The sequence below is a fragment of the Triturus cristatus genome, chromosome 1_2 (assembly GCF_964204655.1).
Source record: "Triturus cristatus chromosome 1_2, aTriCri1.1, whole genome shotgun sequence".
NCBI lineage: Eukaryota > Metazoa > Chordata > Amphibia > Caudata > Salamandridae > Triturus > Triturus cristatus.
This window is the reverse complement of record NC_140580.1, coordinates 1,107,415,040-1,107,431,079: the sequence shown is the minus strand read 5'-3', so window position 1 is coordinate 1,107,431,079 and position 16,040 is coordinate 1,107,415,040.

Genomic DNA, 16,040 nt, shown 5'->3' with positions numbered 1-16,040 from the left:
TATCCATGAAGCACAGGCCAATACATCAAACATATTCCATTCCTCTACTGAATTTATGCTTTTTTATGCGGAATATCTTGGGTGCATAATTAGCAGTCACCTTCGGCCTTCTCCAGCACAATATGTCTTGGTTAGCCACACAATGCCAATTGTCTGAGGTAGAAAAGGCTCAGATCCGTCTAGGTCTACAAGAACGCAGATCCTACATTTCATTTATCAAATTTTGACCTGCAATAGACTGCATAAAGAGTTGTCGCTTACCATTGTAAGGCGCCTTCCTTGCTCTAACATTATGCGCCACAATGGCCGCCTCGTTTCACGCCCTCAGTTCTGGAAGCGAGAACAGACGGCGCTTTCTTTCAAAGTTCTGCGCTGGGAGCACAGGTTGCGGGGGCCATTGTGATAGGTGACTTCGAAAAGAACGTTTGCGGCCTGCCTACAAGGACGAAGGCTTCTTTGTCATCTTCAGACTGCGCAACCATCTCAATCGCGTCCTTCCTCTTGTGTTGTGCGCACTTTCGCTTCACAATGGTGCGGAAAAAGGAAAAGGCAGGATTGAAGAATTGAACTTTGAAGAAAGGCCCACCAAACTTTTATAAGGAGTTCTGAAAAGATGAAACACAATGACAAAGGAGAAACAACTGGAATGTTTCATTAGCTGGATAAAAAATGAGTATACTTGTGTGTGAGTCCCTCAGTGAGTGTCCAAAGAGACCTGCTGCTCCACAAGAAAGTGGTAAGCGTTTATTGTTGGCTTGTTGTTCCTTTTGGGACTTACCTTAATATTATATCTTTGTCTGTAGGCAGCCATGTTTGTAGCAGAAGATGACACACTTCCACTGAGCAACCGAGTGCAGAAGGTTTGTTCTCTGGTGCAGGATTGCAAATAATTATGGAAGTGGATTCCCTAAAATACCAGCAATAGCAGAAGTGACATAGTGCACACGGTGAGTCCATTGAAGCCTCTGGAGGATGCTATGAGGTCACAAAGTGAAAACAAGTAAAAATGAAGAGTGATCTTAGCCCCCGTCATTTTCATTTGTTGCTGTGGCCTTCAAAGCCCTTGAATCCAGGGAAGGCAAGGAAAGTGTTAGGCTGTTAGCGGGGACACGCTTTCGAGCGTTACCAAGCGCTTTATAAACCTCCCTAATAATAATAATTACCAAAAGACAAGTAACGGGTGGAAGCTGACATGCATGATGATGGCTAGTAATTGGCAGAGACCATATCTGCTATCAAAGTGGCTTTATGGCACTTATAATAATCTGGAGCAGATCCTCATGGCATCCACCTATCACAGCCCTTCTCAAAAAAACCTAAGTTGTATCCTTCCCATGGAACTAAAAAAGGTCAACCATCCTTCTATGTTTTGATGATGCATGCACTTTGCCCAGAGATCCAGCCCCTCCCCCCCATCACTCCCATAGCCATGGGCTCGTGGAGGGGACACAAGAATACCACCAGAGGATGGAACATTTATGATTTTTCCCTCCACAACCAGAGACCCCTGTTTCAAAGCATGGATACTCGGCGAAGCTCTTGTCTAGTCAAGGTGTAATTGTCTTACGTCATCTCATTTCCTGGGTGGGAAACAGTAGAAGTTGAGAAACAGTAGAAATTGGCATAGTTAGCCACACAGATATGCACCTGTTTGTAATACTTGTATTAACCTGCTTCTCCACTCCCTCTTGTGAGATAATTCACTTGTGGCAGCTCTTATCATGCTCAAGATGTTATCAAACTCTCTTCCAATGGGCGGATAGTCATTTTTAACATCCATTCTTCCTACTACTACTCTAACTAGCATTTACAATGCAATGGTCTCAGCATTGTTAAAGTTAGAGCTATTGGCATTGCTCATGACATTATTTTTGTTTATGTTTTTGTTTTTAAAACATTTAAAGAAACTGCATTGTTATTTACAATGTCAATAGCTTAATCACTCTCAAATGCGAGACCTATTGCATTTGCACCCACACACAGAGCCACACACACAAAGCCACCCACACACACAGAGCCACCCACACACACAGAGCCACTCACATAGAGCAACCCACACACAAATAGAGCCACCCACAGAGCCACCTACACACACACACACAGTTACCCACACACAGACAGAGCCACCACGCATAGAGCCACCTACAAAAAGGCGACACACACAGAGCCACACACACAGAGCCTTCCAAACACACACAGAGCCTCCCACACACACACAGAGCTACCCACACACAGCCACACACACACACAGCCACACACACAGAGCCACACATACATACACAGAGCCACATACACACACACACAGCCACACACACACCCACACAGAGCCACACACCCACATACAGAACCACACACACACATAGAGAGCCACACACACACACATAGAGAGCCACACACACACACATAGATCTAGACCCATACACTTTGATCTTGGGAGCCAAAGCAGAAGAGGCACCCACTTCACCTCCTGTTCAAATGTTAACTGGTCTCATTGTTGCTTATGGCTGTACTCACGTGTTAAACTGGTACTAATGGTGTAAAACCTTTGTCCATGTAGTTTTAACATGTAAAAATGACAAACTAATTAAGCAATACCATCACAAAATGCACTGCATTATGATGCATCCGTCAGAGCTGCGCGTCACGTCATGGGGTAGCTTCGGCCCGCCATGAACACCACCATCTTTAGCCCAAGGAGAGGGAGCGAGCGCCAGGGGAAGTAGAGCGAACAGCTCCAGCCGTAGAGGACAGGGGGAGGAGACTAGAGCAGCAGCCGGACACAGGAGCACCGAGGGAGCCGAGAGCAGGGGGAGGGGACGAGCACCAGCCGGGCTGTGTACGGGGTACCATGGTGGACGGGGATGACGGCACCAACCATGCATCTGCAACAACTAATTGCATCAACTGTTAGACTATATTATGTAACTGTACCAACATTTATGCACTTTTAGGAGCTATGAAACTGTACCAATATGCGTTTTAGGAGCTATGAAACTGTACCAACTATGGACTTTTACGAGCTGTGAAACTGTACCAATTATGCACTTTTATCAACTATGAAACGGTATCAGTTATGCAACTTTGACAACGATGAAGCTAAACTATACACCACCATCTTTCTCAGAGGTCAAGCAGAAATGCCTCGGAGAAACGCAGCGTCAATTTCGGATTCGGGGGAGTGTTTTCCTTTCTCTCCTCTTCCCATTGGCTGGAATGTTTACATTCCATAGGAGAGAAAGAAACTAAAAAACACACCCCCGAATCCGAAAAAGACGGGGCTTAAATGGACAGACGCCCCCCTCCTCCAATGGCTGGCCTCCGTTTAGGAAGCCAGCCAATGGAGAAGAGGGGAGTATTCAAGCCCCACACTAAGAAACATAAGATCTCGCCGGCGAGACTGCGCAAGCGCAGCCTACGCAGGCCGAGACCTAAAAAGGAAGTCCCGAGACGTGATGGCTGCGTTTGGTGCTGTCTTGTACAGTGAACAATACAGTTATGAGAAAACAACTAAACAGAAAGTACTAGCTGGACTGCACCAGGCTAATGAAGTTACATTTTGAAAAATGTCCAAAAAGAAGCAAAGCTGGAAAGCAAATTGTACAAGAAATCTGTTAAGGACAAAAAGAAACTAGAATAATAGGGGAAGAAGTACTAGGGCACATGCCTGCTTGAAGGTACTAAGACTAGGGTTGAGGCGGGATTACTGGGATGAGTGAGCTAGGATACTGATAGGAATAATGGTGCTAATTATATAGTAAAGACAGGGAAGAAGTGCAGGGGTATGTGCGGTACTAGAGGTAATACAGTGCAGGGAGAGGGCCTAGGGTAGAGGAAGAGGAAATAGGGTATGGGTAGGGGGTGAGGTATAAAGATAAGGATAGCTAAAGTACGAGGTAAAGAAGTGTAGACATACTAGGCATGTGCATAGCCGAAGATGTACCAGCCTGTAGAAGGAGAGGTGTATGGGAATAGGGAGTGACTCACGACACTAGAATAGAGATGGGGATGTACTAGGGTACAGTCATGAGCAGACAGAATAGGGTATAGCTAAGGGCAGAGGTAGTAGTCCATAGATAGGGGTAGAGGGGATAGTTTCACAGCAGTGTATTGGTACAGGGCTATAGGCTAGGGTACATATCCTAAATACAGGTAGAGTAAGAAGGATGGCTAAAGAAAAAAATATCATAGGCGAAGGGAGGGATCTAACAGGGTACGGGAAGAAAACCAAATAAAGGAAGAGAGATTATAGGAGAGTAGTGTGGAGACACCTTCATCCACCACAAACAAGGATCCAGGAGAGGGTAAGCATGGAGAGGGAGGTGGGAACAGGGGTTCATCCTAGAAGAGCTACAAGGGAATCACGTGGTCCTGGAATAAAGCCTGCAGAGGACTTTTGGGGAATGAAGGGCATCTTCAAGGAAATATTGAACAATCTTGTAATGCTTTTGATTTGGAAAAAATCAAGGAAACAACATTGTGTTGCACGTTTCTCCAGAATATGTTTCCTTAAGTATATTTTTGTACAACATCACTTACAACTGTGCACACAGCTGCCAAATAGTTAACATGATCTGCATTGTGTATCAGTCCTATTATAATAAACACACAGTAAAGAAAAATAGAGCAACTTTTAGCTGTCACCACCAATTTAGCACAGATTTTCCTCCATCTTGAAATTGCAAGGCCATCACCCACACAAACGTGGCATGCTTCATCAATGAGCACTGGAACTCACATGACCGCAAGTGGGCTGCAACTAATATTTTGGGAATGAGGGTTGTTTTGTTTTGTTTTAGAGGGGGAGAAAATCCCATTTTAATTCCAACATCATTTATAATTTATTTATTTGTATTTTAATTGAATGTTCTTTCATAGTGCTGCCATACCGATCAGGTGTCGGTGTGCTTAAGCCCTAGTCCTGTATCTGTGTTGTGTTATGGAGGGTAACGGGCTGGTTCTGTTAGAGTGTATGAATTGTGAGGGGAACGGGTAATTGTGTTCAGTTTTTGGGTTATCTACACTCTTGCATTGTGAATTTGTGGGACATATTAGTTGCCTGTGTATTTTGCCATGTTAAATCCCATTGGAGAATTGCCACCCTCTCCATGCCATGCAGGCCTGGACTTTTATTTGACAGTCTCGTGTGTACTGTAAGTTGCAGTTTTAAATTGTTTCCATGAATCAAATTGGGCTACCACAACGGGTAACAGTGACCTGGAACATAAAGCTCTGGTGCTGGGCACAGCACAGTGCTCCAAAGATGGAGACGCTATCTGAGCCTGTCTTGCCCTTGCTTTCTCTGTCACCAGAACTGGAAATTGTCCACATGTCGGAGGGTCAGCTTTAGCCTGCCTTGATTGCCGCCTCGTGAGTTCCCATCCTTTCTCTACACAGCTACTGCTCTACTTTCTCAGTTTGCATTTCAGCTACATTTCTCAACAGATCCCTCAAGGTTACAGACCCTGCGCAGCTTGACCAACTGCAGGTTCTTCATTCCATTGCGGCCTGAAGTTTTGTAAGCAAGACGTGTCGCTTCAGCCGGGTCCAGTAAGGACTGTCTTAACCTCAGTGAATGGTGGGATCCACTGGGCTAGAAGACTGTCACTCACAACAGTCAACAGTCAAGGGGAGGGCTATTTTTCAAGGAGCGGCTGATTGCACACGCGTGGCCTTAAGTAGCCAGTCAGAGCGCAAAGATGTTCTTTTATGGGTAGAGTGAATCTGGGCCACAATAAGTGCGCTCCTTTTTGGTACTAAGCTGGGTCTACGCTAAGCGCATCACTCTCCTTCGTTCCTCGGTTTATGGGAAATCATTACTCGGGCCTTTTAATTCCGACCCGGTCAGAAACTGGATTTACCACCTGAATGGGAGTCACAAGTGATGCAGTGTTACAGATGTTTTCAGGCACATACCCACATGCTACAACACGAAAAGAGCCAATAATGAGGAACACATGTAGAAAAGTTGCAGCATTTCTAGAGCCTTTGTGTTATTCCTCATTCCTGCCCGAACCTTGCAATGGGCAGTAGTAAATTCGGTAGCACAGCCAGGTGATAATAATATCGGTGTCTTATTCGTGCAACAATGGGGCCCAAAGTGCTGGGGCCCATTGTCCCACAAAAGGTATAAATGTTACTACCACAGACAGCAAGTAGCTTCCACTGCACATTTGTGAACTTGCTACATGTCAACAGGTGTAAGCCAGGCCTGGCTCTTAAGCTAATGCCAGTCTGGATTTTCAACACTAAATATGGACCAGAAGTCCCAGCATGCAGATTAACCAACAAGAGTGGAAAGGGAGTCCTGAAGATATGAGAACCCTTGCTCATGAATCAGACCCTTGTAAAACTTCACAAAACTTGGTCTGCAGCAATAGACTCACCACACGTGATCAAAGAGAAGTCCAGATCCTATGAGGGGACTTCATAACAGACTCCTGAGGTTGTATGTACACCTACCTTCCTATAGGACAACTGTTATGCAGGAACATACATCACCTCTGGTTTGATTATGCCTGACCTGTGAATTTTCCTATCCGCTGCATAGTAAAGATGACGTTCTTGGTATTGCCTTATGTCAATAAGTACTGGTCAGGTCTAGCATAACATTTACTGATTCCCCCATAGGCCATACTACCAAACCCCAACCAACCAAACAGAAGCAACAGGAGCACTTCTTAACCAATCTCCCGAATATGTTAAACATATGCAAAGTGACTACCCCTCTTACACCTTTCTGCCTCAGTCCATGCTTAGCAGCAGTCACCAGTTTACAGTAAAACAATTGGAGTACCCTTCCAGACCGCAAATATGACTCCCATATCGGTATACTGGATCATCAGTGTACCCAGGGATTTAACAGCACGCAGGAGGATGAAGAGGCTGGAGACAGGGGAACTGCATGTCCAACCTTAAAAGCAAGTATGGAGGAGTGGGTGCTCCCTCTAGCTATGCCCCTCAGTTTGGAGCCTTCCCTCTACCACAGCATGTGAGCACCAGCCATGGAAGATGTTCCCTCATATAGCTAAAGCTACTACGAATTGACACAAGCCTCTCCCTAAAAGATATTGGCGATGAAAAACAAAGATGGCCAAGCAACAGCTCTCTCTTCTCTTCTAAAGAGAGTCAAACTGTTTCTTCCAGAAAGTGGCTTCAAAACTGGCATTCAAGCCCTTGTACTCTTGCATCTGGATGGTGCTTATGCCCTACTCCATGGCCTCCCAGATTCCACACTGGCACCCTTTAAGGACATCTTACACACCTCAGGTCTCATCCAGGACCTGAAGAAGTATGATCACATCGCCCCCATTCAGATGGAACTCCATTGTCTCCCATGCCAGCCTGCGCCATCTTTTAAACCAGTGCATCATTTACAATGTCATTACAACCAGCACCCTGCTTCTCTTGCAGACAAGCTCACCATCTCTGGTGGTCCTCAACACACAGGCTGCCAGGACACCATTAGACTGGAGACTAAGAAGTGTTAAAAAGAAAAAAACAAGACAACAGGCCTTCTCCATCTATGCACCCAGGATCTGGAAAAGCCTACCTGTATTCTTCAGAATTGCTCCAATGCTGCTCCAATTTAGGAAAGAGTTGAAGACTCCCCTCTTTAAACAACACTACATCACAGTCAATTAACTGTCCACAACTCAGCTTCCCCTCATATTACTCACCAACTACAAGCTTGCCGTTGACCATGTACAGCGCTCCACTGTCTTTTGGCTATGTTCGCGCTATTGTAATACTACATACATTTTCTGCCCTGAGCCTCTCTTACACTACTGTGATGTGTGCATGTTGTACAGAGATATTTACCAGTCTTCTGCCATGTGAATATCATTCTGCTGCAATTAACACTTCATCTATACCCATGAGGCAACCAGGGAGAAAGAGAGCAGAAGAGAAATGATGATACAAGTTACAAAACAAGAACATGAAAAAGAGAGAAGGGTAGGAGAAACCAACAGCAGAACAGAAGAGGGTAATACATGAGATGAGAACAGAGCTAGGAAAGGGGGACAGAAAAGGTGAGAAAATGTGAAACAACACAATCAAAGTAAGCAATAGAAAATAAACAAGGGTTAGAGATAAAGGAGGTAGAGAATGCACAGCATAGGAGCCAAATTTAGACAAACAGAACAGACAATAATATAGTGAAAGGAAAAGATTAAAAAGAGAGAAAGCAAAAAAAAGATAAAATATGAAACCCACCTTGAACTGAGCAGGTAAAAGAGAAAAGAATTCATCTACAGATAACTATCAGAAGTATTTCCAGGTTCCATATGTATCAGGCTAAAACATTGGTGAAATATTATATGAGAATAATGCACTTCTTGCAGAGCCCCTGGTGTAATCCTTTGGTCATAGGTTCTAATACTGAGTTAGGACAGTAGGTTATTATACAGACTGCACAGACTCAAGTGGAATTCAGTTTGTACATTCTAATCAAAGTCAGAACACTTTACACATATAGTGTCACTGCAGAGATCTATGTTAATCCTGTGAGTCACCAACGGCAGTCCTATTAAGAAATCTCAGTGTTATGTTATGCAGTTGTGTACAGCGCACTATCACTCGGGAGTGTATCCTGGCACTGAATACCTTTGATTCTAGTCAAACCTAGGGCCTGGTAGGACGACTCAAAAAGCCAGGTCTTCCAGTTTCTTGTGGAATTCAAGAAGTGTCCATGATTTAGGAGTGATGTCAGGAAGTCTGGACTGGCAGATCTGGTTTTCAGTATGTGTGGTATATATATAAGTAGGAGTCTGGAGGAGCGGAGGTGTCTGGAAGGCTTGTGAAAGCAGATGTGATTGTTGGGCCAGTATTATGTAGTGCTTTGAAAGAGCGTGTGAGGAGTTTGAATCAGAGGTGCAACTAAAGCAAAATTTCGGCAGGGGCTAAGAAATTTTTTCGCGGGGGGCTAATTCTTCCAGCAGTCGGAAGTATGGAGATGCAAGGGCTCTAAGAAGGGGTGAAAAAACAACAAAGCCTCATTAACATGCAAATGGTCTGTGTGCGTGTGCGCGGGAAGCTGTCTCAGCCGGGCTGACACACACGACGGGGGTGCTGAAGCCCTTTGAGCCCAATGGGCGTTGCACGCCTGGTTTGAATTGTGTTTGTTTGGGTATGGACAGCCAGAGGTGCTCCTTCGGGTGTGGTGTGATGTGAGTGCAGTATGGTAGTTTGAGAGTGATTCTGGCCGCATAGGTCTGAAAGGCATGCAGCCTTCTGGTGAGTTTTTTGTTGATCCTTACATAGAGGGTGGTCCGTAGTAAAGCTTGCCCTTGTGATGAGGGCATGCATGGAGGTTTTGCTGGTGCTGATTTTGAGCCATTTGAAAATCTTCCTCAGCATCACCAGGGTATGGAAGCATACAGTGTTGACTTAGGTGGTCATGTCGCATTTGCTGTCAATGACGATCTCAAGGTAATTGGAGTGGGTGGTGGGGGTGAATTTGCTGTTGATGATGATCGCAAGGTCTTGGCATGGGTGGTGGCCACCTTGTGGGTGCCTGCATGAAAGAGAGAGGAGAATGTCTGTAACTGCAGATCAGTTGAGCCTCTTCCAGTAGCTAAATGGGACGCACCATGTAAACAGCAGCAAAGAGATAAGTCATCACAGAGCAGGATACTAGATGAAAACCGTGAAACCACCACTCACTGGCAGAGCTTTAGGGGTAGGGGCTGCTGCCTGGTCTGCTAGATCTCCTTTGCCTAGAGATGAAACTAGTGACAGGAGACAGGCCTCACATGGACCGGTCCTAGACTTCCATAATCACCTACCCCTACACTGCCTACCTGGCTAGGTGGTTGATGTCTCAGGAAGATCACCCTTTGTACAGCATCTTTAGGACAACCTGGCAACTGTAACTATGAAAGGTGTATGCCTATGTCTGAGCCGGTTTCAAGTCCATGCAGTTTTGACTGGTGGTTTTGATCAAATGTAATTGAACTAGCCACTAGCTGCCACACTTTTGCAGTGAAATTAATTGTGGGACCTTTCCATCTCCTTCCCCGCAAAACTGCATTTTAATTCTACTTTGTTTTTACCATTGCTGCAGCCTTAAAATGTTTAACATACCCTGTTGGCCACTACCGTCCCCAGAAATCATTGATGAATATGCTCAAAGCAAAAGACACACAATTGATGGACGGAATGCAGAACAAATCAAAACATTCACCCCCAGTCAAGAGATCTGGGTTAAATCCATCATTCTTTTGCTCACCATTCCACCCCAGTTCAGACCTGGCCATATGCAAATCAGTCTTGACCCTATGCCTCATGGGAACAGTCCAGCCCAAACTGCCAAGCCAGGTCCTCCCTGGACTGGAAACAAGCATCCAAGGACCGGTTTCAGGGTGTCACCCCTCTTCAGCCAGGATAGCTTGATTCCAGTGGCACAGTGAGCCCAGGACCCACGTCTGGGCATTCCTGATGCACTTAGGGTGAGAAAGCAAAAGACATACAATTCATGGACGGAATGCAGAACAAATCAAATAATTCACCCCCAGTCAAGAGATCTGGGTTAAATCCATAATTCAAAAAAACGATGGATTTAGGCCCAGATCTCTGTACTGGGGTGAATGTATGACATTGTTCTGCATTCTATCCATCAACTGTTGTTTTTGCATTTGTCACCCCGAGTGGGACGGGTATGCCCAGACGTTGGTTCCATGCTCTCCATGCCACTGGAATCAAGCTATCCTGGCCGAAGAGGGGTGAAACCCCGAAACCGGTCCTAGGATGCTTGTTTCCAGTCCAGGGAGGACCTGACTTGGCAGTTCGGGCTGGACTGTTCCCATGAAGTACAGGGTCAAGACTGATTTGCATATGGCTGGGTCCAAACTGGAATGGCATGGTGTGCAAAAAAACGATGGATTTAGGCCCAGATCTCTGTACTGGGGTGAATGTATGACATTGTTCTGCACTCTGTCCATCAACTGTTGTTTTTGCATTTGGATATGCTGGAAGCTACATGTAAAGTTGGTATACATTAGTGGTGAGAGAATTTCAGCTGTGCACATAAAGTTGGGTGGAATTGGGAAATGTCATTCTTCACTAACAGAGATGAAGTTTCCTGACTTTGGTCAAGATGAAGTTTATCTAGAGACTCCCAGCAGAGGACAGCTTCTGTTTTTAGGTCTTGTTTGAGACAGTGCATTTGCCTTCGCCTATGAGATGTTTTGTTTACTTACCGGGGGCTTAGAGCCCATTCATTACTTACCACTGGTACATCGTCACTCTCATTTCCTTGCTTAGCTTTGGTAAGTGCATGCCAGCTTCACTCCTCTTCATGAGTTTATCCGTCCCCGGAGCATGCCCCAAGTTCTGCTTCCTTGCCCAGTGTCCTTCCACTGCTCGAATTTTTGGAGCTACTTTTTCTGTTAACTGCAGCACTCCTTCGTTGGTGCTCGACTCCTCCGTTCTCCCACCCCGCAATGTTGCTTGCCCATGTTGTTGCTTGCCCTCCTACCCTTCTGTCATGCTTTGTGTTGCTTGCCCCCTCAAAGACTCATCCCATGTGGTTGATTGTCACTGATGTTGTCTGCCCCCTCGCACCCCACATTGTTGCTTGCCCTCATTGTTGCTTATACCCCCACTCCAGTCCTGCGTTGGTGCTTCCATCACTCACTCCTCCTGTCACGCACTGTTGCTTCCACCCCCACACTCCCATCCCATATAGTTGCTTTCACCCCACCACTCTCCTGTGCTGTTACTTCCACCCCCCATCCTTCTGTCCCACGTTGTTGCATACATGCCTCCTTCCTCCCATCCCACGTTGTTCCTTCCAACCCCCATACAACAGCCCCAAGTTATTGCTTCAACCCCCACCCTTGCATTACACATTGTTTCTTCCACCCTCTCAGAAAAAAAGCATTGCAAAATCCAATGCCAACGTGACCAATTAGCTTTGTCAATGTTTGTAGCCATGTTGGAGAGCAGCTCGGCTGAAAGGTTTTTTTAATGCTATGACGCGGCCAGCACTGGCAATGTCATAGCATTTTTTTGTATTGCTGGCGAAAGGGCTGGGAGGTAGGCATCTACACCCTCTGTGTTGTACGCCCTCCATCCCTCCAATATGCCTCCCGCCCTGCCCACCCCCTGCAATTAAAAAAGTGCTATGGCCACGTCACAGCATTTTTTATTTAAAGTTTCAGCCATGCTGCACAACAGCCGTGCTGGTGTGCAACATGGCTAAAAACATCGACAAAGGCACTAGCTCGCCTAGGAGTGACCTATTGGCTTTGCCATTGCTTGTTTTGTTTTTTTAAAGAAAATTGCATGCTTTGCATTTCTCAAAGCTTGAAAAGTTTAGAAAAAAACACAGAGGTAAGAGACAGTCAACTTAGAACTTTTCCTACCCCTACATGGAATACCATCTAATCAATGGTATTTAAAAGTAGGGATGTGAAAGCTGATCGAGTGTGCTTTAAGAAGTGTGTTTTTAAAAAAACACTTATTCTTTCAACGAGAATACCAATAATAAAAAAAACATCAACAAGCTTTGTGAGCAGAGACTGCACCTCAAACACTCTTTTTGACTGTTTGGTCATTTCTGGGAGCCAGGTCCTCTAAAACATATAAGTCTAGATATGTTCCAGCTTGGAAGCACCTTCCAGGCACTTTCCATGACACCCAAAACCTTCCCTCAGAGGAAGCACAATACAATAAACTGCTAGACAATAATACCACAACATTTATGTACAGCAACAAGAATGAAGAAGACCACAGATGTACATCGCTATTGGTAACCACACAACTAATGTTCAAATTTCTAAGCTGCAAAAACATTTTGAATTTGCAGAAGTACTGAAGGAAGCCTCGCCTTGGTTGTTTGACTCAACATCTTTCTGCATCAGTATTTTTTCTCTGATTTATTTCCTTTTCTTTTGAAATATTTATAGATGTTTACCAACCTCACCTCTAGAGTCATGTTTAATTCACAGAATTGCCTTAAAATGGCGGATGCCTTGGCCTTGTGACACCTGTCATCGCGTCACATTTCACACCGCCTAGTGTGACAGGCACACATCTATATATTCAAATGACACAATTGTGCCTTGGCTGAGAGAACCTGCAGTCACACCGGCCTCCCTGGGAATGGTTTGTGTGAGTCAGTAATTAGTGCTGGGTGGCCGTGCAGTGACGTGAGAGGCGCTGCTCTCAGACTCCATTTCCGGGGGCTACGGTAAGAATACATTTGCATGCCAAGAGTCCCGTATCGCGCTATCCATCAATATCGACCAGATGGTGAGTAGCCAATATAGGCTCGGGAATTGACGCATAAAGGGTATTGATACGCAGCCCCACGTTGAGGTGGGTTTCCCACATCAGGAGACAGTGCATAAGCTTTCCAACACCTTCCACGTCATCAGTTCTTTCACCTATGAATGAATCTCGATTTTAGCTTAATTGTTTGCATTTCCCGTTAGGCCACCCCTCTCGATTCCTAATGAACTTCTGTAAAACAATAATCAATTGTAATTAGACGGGGTTCGATCTACCAGGAAGGAAACTGTCAAAGTATGTGCAGGCATTTTCACGAAGCTCAACTATGAAGTATAAACTGTTGTATTCCCTCCAGCACCATGTCGTGATGCACTCGTCCATAGCACTGTGTGATTCTCTGAGACTGCCTGAGCATGCCATCACTTCTGGATGCTTTTACAAGGAATGCTAATGCAACCATTTTAAGATGTGAGTTCACTGATTATTTCAGAGTGATGTGCTTGTGCACAAAAACGTGTTTTTTACGTGCTGTGTGACATATGGCCTTTTTTAGAGGTAGGTGGTATAGGTAACACGTGGCCTTCTGCCAAGTGCAGCAAGCAAGACCAGGTAATGGGCCAGGCCCTGCAACCCAACCGACAAAGAGTTACCAACTCTCGCTGCGTTGGCCATGCACAGCCAGGTTTGGCTGCCGAGTCTGCCGAGTCTGCTCTATGGCCAGGCCCTACCCCAACCTGCCACTCAAAGCTTGAGTTTCTACTGGGTTTGCAGGTTCTTAATCAGCGGACCCGGCAAAAGCTCCAGCCTAAATCCAAGGCACTTGGCCAAGGTTTGGGGGCCAAACTGGGGGCCAAGAACCCAGCCTTGAGGTGCAAAATAAGGGTTGTTTTTTTTATCTTAACCTAGGAGGCGTCCCCTGCCCCCACCCCCACCTGAGCCAGTGCCAGAGAATGACTCCTGCAATAGCAGCCGCAGAATATATTTGTCAAGTGAGGCCAGTCAAAAAGAGCTTTGAGTTGCCAAACCTCGGTTTGGATTCAAGAACCCCAAATGGCAGAGCGTAAAAAAAGTCTCTCACCCAATCAATTTTAATATTAAAAAAAATGGGTTCACGGAGGTGCTTCGAACCTGTCTGCAGATTAACAGTCCACATATGTTGATAACTTAACATTTTACACACTCATTTCACAAACTCTGCAGCAGTAGGAGTTAGCTGTAAGGTAGGGGCTGTGGCCTACCCTTGTATTAATTGTTATATATTTCTAAGGGCGCACCTACCCAGTTTTGAAGTTCGCTGACCCATCTTTTTACCACGGACCCAAATTGCTTGGCAGGACAACGGTAGAAAAAAGCTCCCTTGTCCCACAAAAGGCTTTTATTTTTAGGTCAAGCCTGGGCAGTGCATGCTGTATTCTGGTAGGGACTTGAAGCACCGCCGACTCTCCGTCCATATTTAGCATTGGCTTGTGTCATTGTACACTATAAACTGTCCTTGTCTCATTTTGTAACCTCCCATGGCGACACCCCCGTTACGTGTGTTGTTACTTGGTAGGCTTTAATTACAGCCTCCGAGGACTATTTTCTCAAATAGCTCTGTCTGCCTGCTATTGCAGGCAGAACACACTCTCTCCTAATGCTTTTTATTTTTAATTTTTATAGCACGGGCGCCGTACGCATTTGCAGTGCAATAGGTCTCGCATTTGCGAGAGTTTAAGCTATTGCCATTTAAGTAACTTGACTATTCCTTTTGTAATGCACTGTATATCTAGTTTTATTTTGCCCATTTACAAAAGTTATATACTTATGAGTTTCTATTTCTTCTCTCATATGTTTCTCTGCAAGCATGCAAAGGTGGTTTAACTTATATGCAACATGAAATTGTTCAGGTTGCTATTGGCATATACTCTGAAATTGGGCCCCACATGAAGCTACTATCTTTCCTCTCAGATACAGCAACTGTAACTCATGGTATGCCATTCTTACATTTATCAATAGCTGTAAATTATGGAGGACCATAATTATGTATGTACATATTGTATTTTGTCCAGTTTTTGATTCACTATTTAAATTTTCTTTTCATGTTTGTCTGTTTTTTCTTTACATATGTTTCTATAAGTATTATGGTTTCGGAATTACTCGGTCCCAATTGAATCTGTCTTGATGATGATTGTGTTATTCGGATAAGGATCGAAATGCCGTCGACAATATATACAAACCCAGCTTGCATTGATTAATTGTATATCTTATGGGCTGCATCTCTGCAAATGCAATTATGACACAGAGTTCCTTCTTGTCACACATATTACACCTTTGCCTGAGCAATTCCCTCGCTCTATTCACGTCACTTTGTTAAGAGCACACTGCAGTACTTGGTTTTGGAATTTTATTTATGGATGGATTATTATATATTAAAAACAATGTTTTGATTTGCATATGTGGATTAGCATTTTGTGTTACTTTTTCTACCTAGGGACCACTGTTATTTTGTAATAATTCTTTGACTTCTGGCTTAAGCAAGGTTCTCGGATAAGCACAATAGCAGTGAGTCACAGTGCATTCCTGCAGCCACAGCCTCCCACCCATGTGGCTCCGGGACCCAGAACACAGATCTTTTGACCCTACACAGCAGATTCTAGACTTTGGACACAGCCACACCATGCTTCCTACTCCTCAGACTCTGCACACGCTTTGACTATGCGTAGTATGCTCTGGAGACAAAGAGCACTCTCAAACCACATATCAAATCCATTCCACTCAACGTGCTTGCTGTTCGAAGACTTTACCATGGGCATAAGCCCAAAAACCAC